Consider the following 9405-nt stretch of genomic DNA (forward strand, 5'->3'; position numbering starts at 1 on the left):
GTAAATAAATTATTGATATTTATACATCAATTATTTTTTTAAAAAAATATTATAAAATTTTTAAATTCTTATAGGTGCTTCAAAATGAAATTATTAGTTTATTATACACTCTTCTTGGATGCTTGTCATGCAAGACTCCATTTTGTAATATGTATATTAACATTGTTTTATAATGGAGAAAAATGCAAAGTACAAAAAAGAATGATATTATAATTTAATCGTTTATCATTGGAGTTCCATTTTACAATGTATATTAAAGAACTCAAGTGCTCAAACCCTTTTTATGCAGTTCCAACAGCCACGCTTGCTTTACTCTAACCTTTTGCTTAAGTTCCCACTTAATTAATTATATACTAACAAATTTGATTGGGTTAATTTCATATAGTTTCCCGTACACACAAAACTGTTAGGATATTAAGATGATGATTTTATTGGATTATACATTTAAGCTTTCGGTTTATTAATACTTAAGCAAAGTGAAATGCTTAAGAAAGTCAACCCACCAATTTTAAATTTACTTAGACATTAGAGCCTCTCAAAGTATTGGTAGGCGCATGCGGATCTTAATTTTCTACAAACAATTATTACTAGCTCTTGAGGGATTGTGAAAGTTAATTGAACACCCATTAATAATCTCAAGGGTCTGTCCCGACATTTTAGAGGCCCCGGGCAAATAATTAAAATAGGCCCCTGAATAAAAAAATAACATCATTTATTTAAATTATAAATAGCATCAACAACATCAAAAGTAATCATTAATCCATGTAACTAACATAAAAAAATATATTCTAATCAATATTATCAAAATACCTTCTAACTACTTAAAAAAAGTCTCCCTTTTAGCATTTTTTGAAGCAAATTCTTCAATCAAGTCTTCATATTGTATATTCTCCAACAAATCATTCTCAATTGCTATCAATGCTAACCCATTAAGCCTTTCTTGTAACATGGTGGACCGCAAATAAGACTTCAACAACTTCAGTTTTGAAAAACTTCTTTCTGCTGAGGCAACAGTCACAGGAATAGTCAATAAAATTCTATAGGCAATGAGTGTATTAGGAAAAAATCCATGTCTTTCAAAAATCTTAATATATCAATAGGTCCAATATTTCCTGCAGGCAACATATCTCTTAGTAACCTTAACTCCACACATAATTCTTTCCCATCAATATCACATTGCTCATTATGTTTCAATGCCTCTTCAAAACGCCTACAATAAGACTCTAAAGTTGCATTGTCTAATGATTGTAAATTTTGAGAAGTAAATAAGAAACCAAAAACACTTTCATATTGTTGGTATTGCTCAAATCTCTTATTAAGAGATACAATAGCTTGATCAACAAGATAAAGAAAATAATTAACTCTAAAAGATTCCTCTTCAGATAGCTCAATTGGTGGGGTATTTAAATTCTCATCAAATTGTCTTTTTCTTCGAATTATACGCCTTTGAGGAAATACTGGATCAATATTCAATTCAAGAGCAATTTCTGTAGCATAATTCAAGGCATTTTTAAATCCAGTTTCTCTATATTCCTTAAAAAATGAAAGCAACCCCGCTATTTTTTCCATAGCAACATCAATAACCATATCCCTTGACTGTAAGAGCTTGCTAACCATATTAATTGCAGATAATATTTCAAACCAAATAATTATAGACATTAAAAACTCAAAATCACCAAGCTCATTGTTGCTAAGGATTTAGCTTCACTTCTTATTTTAGAATCAAGATCCTTTTCTGACACTTCAAGTAAAGCTTCTCTAAAATCTGACATTTGAGTTTTAATAGCTTTGACACTATCAACATGACTCTCCCAACGAGTGGATGACAATGATTTTGGAGTCAAGCATTTTACATTATCTTTCAAAATTTGCCATCTCTTGGTAGAATTAGCAAAAATAGTATAAATGCGTTGAACAACTCCAAAAAAATTCCTAGCTTTAGCACAAGAGTTAGCCATATCACACAATGTCAAATTTAGACTATGACAAGCACAAGGAGTATAAAAGGCTCTTGGGTTTATGTCTAAAAATTTCTTTTGTACACCTTGATGTTTTCCTTTCATATTTGACCCATTATCATAACCTTGTCCCCGCACATCTAATATGTCAAGATCAAGCTTTTTCAATTCATCTTGTAAAACATCAAAAAGCCCTTGACCACTTGTATCATTCACATTTAAAAATCCTAAAAAAGATTCTTCAACACTAACCAAATTTGAAGAAACATCCACATATCGTATTATCAAAGACATTTGCTCTTGGTGACTAACATCAGGAGTACAATCAAGTATCACTGAGAAATACTTCGCTTGTTTAACTTTTCTAATTATTTCATTTTTAATTGAAGAAGCAAGCAAAAGTATTAACTCATTTTGAATTTTATGTCCAAGAAAGTGAACATGAACATTATCATCTGTAATACGTCTAACATGTTCTTGGACAATTGGATCAAATTCAGCTAACATTTCAATTAAGCCTAAAAAGTTCCCATTGCTATTTTGGTACAATCTCTCATTAGAACCACGAAAGGCCAAATTATGTTTAGCAAGAAATTTGACTATTGAAATAATTCTTTTTAAAACATTTTTCCAATGTTCCTTTTCTTTCTCAATCAACATTTGAGTTGTCTTATCAATAGTTTGAAAATTTTGCATTCTTTTACGTAACTCATACCAAGTAGCCATATTATGAACATGTTCCATGCCTATCTCATGCTCCTTAAGTCTTTCACCAACATGTTTCCAAGTAGAAAAACCCTCATTTGCTAATTGACCTCTACCAATCCCTCTTTTAAAAATTTTACAACAAAAGCAAAAAACTCTATCAAGCTTTTTTGAATAAACAAGCCAATCTCTATCGCATTTCACTCCATTTGGTAAAACTCTAGTATACAAATTATTCGTAAAACGTCTAGATGATCTATCTTTAGGACCCTTCACTATAGACAAATCTCTTTTAGGACCTTTTGTCGCTAATAAATCAATCATTCTAGACTCAAGAGAATCCCATATTATTGGATCAAATATATCTACATCCTCACCATTTTTATTAGCATTATCAACATTTTCAGCATCAACATTTTCACTATCAACATTTTCAGCATCAACATTTTCACTATCAACATTTTCAGCATCAACATTTTCAGCACCTAAATTAGCATCAACATATTCACCATTTTCCTCCATATTTTCAATAATTCCAACATCAACATTTTGATTTTCAATAGAAATTTGTGGTTCTTTTATAATAAATTTATCAAGAGCTCCTGATTGAGATTGAGTTAACTCATCAAGTCTTTTCTTTTTCTTACGCTTCTCACATCCAGAATCAAACTTTCTAATTTTAGGAGGCAATTTAGGAGGCATAGAGAGGAATAATGAAAACAAATCTAGAACCTGAAATTGAAGTTGATCATTTCCACAATGTTGAAGTTGAACCGATAAATCCCGTAGCATTGAAGTAGAGCCGGTATTTTTCATAGCGTTGAAATTGAAAAGATAAATAAAAAAGTTAGTTTTTTTACTTTACTAAAAAAAATAACATTTAAATGTTTAAGTGTTTAACTTACAAATTTCATAGATACAAAAATTTCATAATAAGAGTTTAATTTAAAAATTTTCTTTTTAAAAAACAATATTAAAAAGTTTAAAATAAAAACAATGAACTTCATTTATTAAACCATATGTATGATCCAGGGCCTCCAAAAAATAAACCATAAAAAATACCAACATTGTGGGAATATAAAATTAGTACACCAATCATGTGTATCTATTCTCAAATAATAAAAAAGAAAGTACACCAACACCACCATGTTATAGTGAAACATTAAACCATATGTATGATGTGTATCTATTCTCAAACAATAAAATGACTAAATCTAATAAATAATAATAATCATCTTCTTCTTCACTTTCTCTCACTCTCTCTCATAGTCAAAACAAACAACAACATAACAGTACCGTTCAAAAATAAAAAAACCTATTTCTTCCCTCTCAAATCTCAATCTTATCAATAAAAATTTATATCCTCAAGCAACAAAAACCATAAAGAGACAATCAACACTTTTAATTTCATAATGAAGGAAAAAAATAAACAAAGTTATCACTTATCAGTAAATAATTTTTTGAAGCAAATTGCAAAGAGCAAAGAGCAATAGATGACGACGTTACCTTGGAGACGGGCACAGTGGAGCTGTGATGGATTCGCTAGTTTTAGTGTGGTGGCGGGTGACGGCGATAAAGCAGCGCTGCGGTGGCCGGTGGTAGAGCTAGAGGTGGAGAAGTGGACGGTACGAATACGATGGAAAGTGAAAAGTTGCAGATGAATAAAAACTCAAATAAGAAAATCTATATTTTTTTGTTGACTTGCTATTATTTTTAATGGGTTACTATTATTTTTGTTGGGCTTATAGTTGAATGGGCCTGTTGATTGTTATTTACACCCTTTGACTGATTCATACAACTACCAAAAAAAAAATTTGAGGCCCTTGATTTTTGGAGGCCCTGGGCTGTGGGCCTGCTTGCCCTGGCCCAGGGCCGGCCCTGAACAATCATTTGATTGTCTTCAAACAACTCTGTTTTTCTTAACTAAATAACAAAACAAAAGAAAAATAAAGTAGAAGATATCAAATGCGTAAATAACTTAATTGATTGATAGAGTGTTTAATGATTTACATTTTACATGTTGTTGCGGTATTTATAGAGAAAACTATCCTACTAGTTATAAAATTATGACAAATAAATGTCTCCTCATTAGTTTATTTATGAGGGAAGTGCATAGCTATTCTCTATGAAGACACCGTCGAAATACTAGGGTTGTTATTATTTTTAATTAGGTTTGTTTGTAATATTCAATTATTTAAGTTAGCCTGTACCCTAAGCTAGCTTGTAATAAGTATTTGTAATAAAGCTCATTAGTTTAGTATGTTTGGTTTATTATAAATAGCATACTAATCTCTCATCATTGCATACGATAAATCCTAATTTAGAGTGAGAGGGTTATTTTTTATTCTTGTAACACTTGTAATCTTTATTCAAAGAGAAAATAAAAAATAACACCTATAATAAATTCCTTGTTATTCTTCTTGCTTCTTATCGTGTTCCCTATTATACTCTGTTCTTTAATCGTTTTCACAAAAAAATGGTGCGGTGAGCGTGGAGAAGATGCCTTCAACAAAGTATGAGATTGAAAAATTTACCGGAGTGAACGGTTTCGGTCTGTGGCACTTGAAGATGAAAGCCCTATGGGTTCAGCAGAGTTGTTTGGAAGCGTTGAAGAGAGCGATGACTATGGACGATGCGTTAACGAAAAAGGAAAAGACGACCATGATAGAGAACGCTGACAACGCAATTTTGTTGAGCCTTGGTGATAAGGTTATTCGACATGTATCAAAGGACACGACGACATAAGGGTTATGTGTAAAACTTGAAAATTTGTACATGACCAAATCGCTAGTAAACCGACTCTACCTGAAGTAAGCTTTGTATTCATTCAAGATGATTGAAGACAAAGTGTTGGCTGAGCAGTTGGATATGTTCAACAAGCTGATTCTTGATCTTGGAAATATTGATATGAAGATCGATGATGAAGATCAAGCGTTGTTGTTGTTGTGCACTTTGCCTGGGTTACACGCTCACTTCAAATAAACTCTCTTGTATAGAAGGGAGTCCCTGACCTTCGAAGAAGTTCAATCAACCTTGTATTCTAAGGACTTGAACGAACGAAAGAAGCATAAACCTTCGACGGTTGGTGAAGGTTTGACCGTTAAGGGAAATTTTGTGTGAAAGGATGGTAAGTTTGACAAGAAGAAAGATAAAAGTCAGCAGAAGTCTTACAGTGGCGAAACATCGGATATTCAATGTCATCATTTTAAGAAGGAGGGTCACACAACGAAGGTGTTCCCTAAACGCCTGAAAGGTCAAGGGGGTAAGGATAATGATACCTCAACCATTGTTCAAGATGATTTCGAATCATCTGATGTTCTCGTAGTTTCAAGCAGTGACTCGAGTAAGGAGTGTATTATAGATCCAGGTTGCACTTGGCACATGACTCCAAACAAAGACTTGTTCGAGGAATTATGTGATCAAGATGGTGGTTCTGTATTGTTGGGAAACAACAAAGCTTGCAAGATTGCAGGTGTTGGATCTGTGAGATTTAAGCTCCATGATGAGTCAATAAGGTTATTGACTGAAGTTAGGCATGTTCCTGATATAAAGAGAAATTTGATTTCTCTTGGTGAATTCGACAAGAAATGATATGTTTTCAAGGAGAAAAAGTATCCTAAGAGTCGTGAAGGAGTCGAAGGAAGTCTTGAGAGGCGTGAAGAAATAAGGCTTGTATACCCTTAAGGCCGAAGTTGTAAGTGATTTGACAAATGTTGCATCCACGAAACCTTTGTCAAAGACAAAAATTTGGCACATGAGATCAGGCCATGTCAGTGAAAATGGTCTGGTCAAATTGGGAAAACAAAATCTGCTTGGTGGAGACAAAGTCGAAAAGGTGAAGTTTTGTGAACCATGTGTACTTGGAAAATCTTGCAGAAAGAAGTTCAACAAAGGTCAACAAAGAACACATTGATCTCTTGATTACATCCATGGTGATCTTCAGGGGCCTGCAAGGTGTCCATCACATTCATGAGCGAGGTATTTTCTATCCATAGTAGATGATTATTCCACAAAATTATGGGTATTCATCCAGAAGACTAAGGATAAAACTTTTGAGAATTTCAAAAGTTGGAAGACTCTGTTTGAAAATCAAACTGGCAGAAAGGTCAAGAGGTTGAGAACCGATAATGGCCTTGAATTTTGCAATGAGGCGTTCAACAATTTTTGTGTTGCCTCTGGTATTGCAAGGCACAAAACTACACCAGGTACTCCACAGTAAAATGGTTTGGCTGAAAGGTCTAATCAAACTATTTTGGAGAGAGTTAGACACATGTGACTAGTGTTGGATTAAAGGTGTTTTGGGCTGAGGCTATTTCGACAACAACATATCTGATAAATAAATGTCCTTCGACTGTGTTAGATATGAAGACACCTGCAGATGTTTGGTCGGGACATGTAACACCCCTTTTCTAACCCTAAATATTAAATATATAAATACAGAGTAAATAAGCATATATCAAAAGGGCGTCACATGTCATTTCCAAAACAATTAAAAACCAAAGTAAAACATCCAAACATGCACATGATCATATTCGTAACACATTTGAAATCTTCATGCTTCAATAATATGCAAACGCAACGGAATAATGTTTCTCAAAACAATTTCAATGAATATATCTCATATTATATTTATCTACCAAATCGTAATAACATATTCATATCATAAACATGTTATATGAATCCAACGATAGGCAACATGGCCACTAACATAATACGTCCAAAATACCATGTCAAATACAATAAAGGTAACAATAGTTCAAACATTCAAAACATGAGTTCAAATACCCCCAGTGTTACATGATCAAAGCATTGACTCATTACTTAAATTAAACTGAAATAATCGATAAGCTCATCGGCCAAATAACGTACAAATGAGTAAACGATTGATACAAGATGTATTAAAAGGTAACAGTAAAACCAAACAATAAGCCATCATAAATCAACTATTAAAAAATTATCTTCTAAGAACTACACTCCAATGAAATATCAAGCTACAACTCAAGTTAGTTGGACCACTAATACTGAGCCAAAAACCATCGGAAAAAAAAGAAGAAACACGCGTTCTCAATCAGACCAAAAATTTCAATCTACTATTGATTAATTTGGATGATAAAATTCTAAAGTCATTTGCAAAAATTTCCCATTAATCTACTTAAAAATAATTTTCAAATAAAAAAAATACTTTCCTATTCCACTATACCATGAAAAAAACAATTTCATCTGACTTACCTATGACATTGATTAAAAAATAAAATACTTTTGTTTGTTTGCGGGCTGCTGCAGTTAAAGCCTAAAGCCCTAAAACTCAATTGAAGCCTAATATTGGGTCATGGTCACTAGCACCAAACATGGTTAAAGAAAACCCATTTTCATTGTTTTATTTGAGCTTTTGGAACTAGCTTTTCGAAGACCCTACCTCAGAAGTGAACATCCCCATCACCTTTGTCTCTAACCTATTTCTAAGGAGTAAAAAATATTGCTAACAGATTGAAAAAGGAAAAATGTGTCAGGATATAAGCTTAATATACTAGGGTAGCTTCTAAATCATATGAGAGGGACTAACTAATCCTACTAAAAAGCACTTTTTCATTGTCAAATCGTTGTTTTTAAAATGAGGTTATTATCTTATACATACATACTATTAATCTCATTATGCAATCACAATCTTTCTTTGCATCTTTTCAGCTTTCGGCTACTTTCATCAAAAAGTCTTTTGTAGTTCACTAATACTTATATGTATCATTCCATAATATTTAACATGTAGAGTCTATTGATATAAATGTAAGAGTTTCATAGATCAAATGAAAATTAAAACGAATTGGAATGGACTTCTCCATGGATATTAAACTATTAGGATCCGTTTAGTGCGCTAGATAAGAGACAAGATAGAATATCTGTATCATATCCTATCTTAATCCAATGTTTGTTGACACAACAGGATATGATAAATTAATCTTGAAACTTATCTTATCCTGCCTCACTAGTTCAAATTGTTATCCTGAATATGAGCTGGGTTAGAATCTGGCAGGATAGGATAAGAAAATGATTTACTAAATTACCCTTATAAAATATAATTTAAATTAAAAAATTAAATATGACAAAATAAAAATAAAATTAATTTGATATTAAATTAAAAATATTAATAAATAATTTTTAAAAAATATGTATGATTGTCATAAGGATAAAAATAAAAAAAAATTATATTTTTTTAAAATAAAATAATTATTAAAATTTTAAAAATATGAATATGTTATAAAACTAACTAAAACTATATTGAGATCAAAGAGAGGTAGAGAAGAAAGAGAGCAATATTATCCTATCTTATTCCAAGTGTGCTTTACATTGTAAAATAAGTCTCTATTTATAGGACTCAAGGGAGATAGAAAATCATACATATTAAACACATATTAAGTATGGAATAGGAAGATGAAGAACTAGGAGATGGATGGACATCCACTAACATAAATATTCATAACACTCCCCCTTGGATGTCCATTGAGGATATGCCTCGTTAAAACCTTACTAGAAAAAACCCAGTGGGAAAAATTCTAGTGAAGGAAAAAGAGTACAATATCCTTTGAATGTGAATTGCCTCGTTAAAACCATACCAGGAAAACCCAATGGGACAAAACCATGGTGAAGGAAAAAAGAGTGCAAAACATATGTATTTCTCCCCCTCATGCAGACATTTACATGTGAGACGATATTCTTTGTAGTCGTTGATTAAAATATCTTCTTCGAA

At 32.1% G+C, this 9405-nt stretch overlaps 1 pseudogene; it reads right to left on the reverse strand.

Annotated features, from left to right (window-relative positions):
• Positions 1 to 817: 817 nt before the first annotated feature.
• LOC131593627 (uncharacterized) lies at positions 818 to 3479 on the reverse strand (annotated as a pseudogene).
• Between the last annotated feature and the right edge of the window lie 5926 nt (positions 3480 to 9405).

This window comes from Vicia villosa, linkage group LG3 (genome assembly GCF_029867415.1).
Source record: "Vicia villosa cultivar HV-30 ecotype Madison, WI linkage group LG3, Vvil1.0, whole genome shotgun sequence".
NCBI classification, from domain to species: domain Eukaryota; kingdom Viridiplantae; phylum Streptophyta; class Magnoliopsida; order Fabales; family Fabaceae; genus Vicia; species Vicia villosa.